This window comes from Ceratina calcarata, unplaced genomic scaffold, assembly GCF_001652005.2.
Source record: "Ceratina calcarata isolate Rehan_Ccalc_2016 unplaced genomic scaffold, ASM165200v1 scaffold546.2, whole genome shotgun sequence".
In the NCBI taxonomy this organism is placed as follows: Eukaryota; Metazoa; Arthropoda; class Insecta; order Hymenoptera; family Apidae; genus Ceratina; species Ceratina calcarata.
In genome coordinates this window covers 419,285-421,093 of record NW_017176634.1, presented here as the reverse complement: position 1 = coordinate 421,093, position 1,809 = coordinate 419,285, and positions in this window count along the sequence as shown.

The following is a 1,809-nucleotide window of genomic DNA, read 5'->3' as shown; positions in this document are numbered from 1 at the left end:
CTAGAATCGTTCGTTTATCTCTTAAAAACTTAATTCTCTAAATAGTCTAGTCATGTTTTAAGAAATATTCAATTAGGTATGAAATCATCATAATATCTTTATTTCTGGAATGATGTATACTAAATTTGACAAGGATCTGAAAAAGAAAAAGAATATTTTACGTCTGTTTTAGTAAGTATTTATATAGTATAGTCTGTTCAATAAGTATTTGTCAAATATTACTATCTTTATTATATAATACAGGATAAAGCCATTCATATTTGATATCTTTTTTAGTCCATATTTTACTAACGGATCGATAAGTAGTTCGCGGAATAGTTTACTGCGCAATATTTAACGATTCTACAAATAAAAAGCTTGTCAACAAAACTTGTCACTCAATGTGTAAAATATAGTTTTTATCTAGATGATTTATTATGTCACCTAAGAATTAATTGAGGAAACGTTGATCACATTAAATAAGAATAAAGGAGAATAGTTAAAAAGTAATAAAATGCAAGATCCAGAAATAATCTTCAATTGTGTAAATAGTGTGTAACTGGAACAAGTATTTTGTAACACTGTCGGGGAAATAGCATGTAAAGTACTGCATTTATATCAATATGTAGCGCCGTTGTAATGCTAATGCGAGACTCTTGTTAGCTCTTGCTCTATTTCGTAATTCACGTTGCATAAGACACTTTTTGTTTCTCTTGTGTGAAAATTCTTTTTTCAATTCGTAAGAAATGGCCAATTTCAGGGCATGACTCGAAATAATTCTAAACGATTTTCATTAAGGATCGAAGTTGTCGACTAATCATATTACTTCCATGTAATTTTTTAAATCTGATTCTAAGGTACGAATTAAGCTTCGACGTTTGAGGAATAAGTATAGTGCTCGTTAATCTCTACAATCCATTTAATTGCGCGCTAAAGAAACATAAGAACAGAAGGGAGAAAAAAAAGAGAGCCGATGTAATTATATAAGTATAGAGATCATAAATACATCTTGTTTACTATTGCCGTGTAACACTTGTTGGCCGTATAGCTACACGAATGTATTTTTAATCTTGAGAGGTAAAGGGATGCAAAATGCATCTGACAGAATTGGAATTATATGTTTTCAATCCTTTAAAAACGTGAATATTAATTACTTATTGCGGTATTCTAATGTTGTGTCGAAAAGTTTAATTTCCTTACATTTCCTTTAAACGTTACTGTCACTTTTTTCGGTTCCATTGTGCCTACAAGCCTAAACGGATTCCTATATAATTTAAAATGTCTACACGACTTTTGAAACGTGCGGTAGTCGACTAAGACAAGATGATAACCAGGAATTGTTCGGCATCGACGATATGACAGACGGCAATGTCATTGTCAGAGGATTCGCTGCGGCCGTTGAAACTCGTCGTGTCCGGGAAGTTGGTCCATTACCTCTTAACATTCTCGCGTTAACGCCGTTTATTACGTGGGCGTAACGTAATACCTTCGCGTGGACCGTTTTATCATACTGCACGTTCTTCTAATGCTAAGTAACATTACTTAATCGTATCGTTTGTGAATCAATCGAGAAACATTCACCTGTACAAATGCACATTTAAGCTTCGACTTTTTTCATTTAGACATCAATGTTAAGATCATTCTACTTGATCAGGTTTACCTTTAATTGATGTATGTTATTCTATCATGTACAGGTGAACGTACTACTTTAATAATCTTACGTAGGCACCACGAAATAAATTTATTTTTCATTTTTGACGAAATATTTCGCAAAGTTTGTTGGTCCATCCAATTAATATAAATATACTTAATATGAATATAAAGTAATTT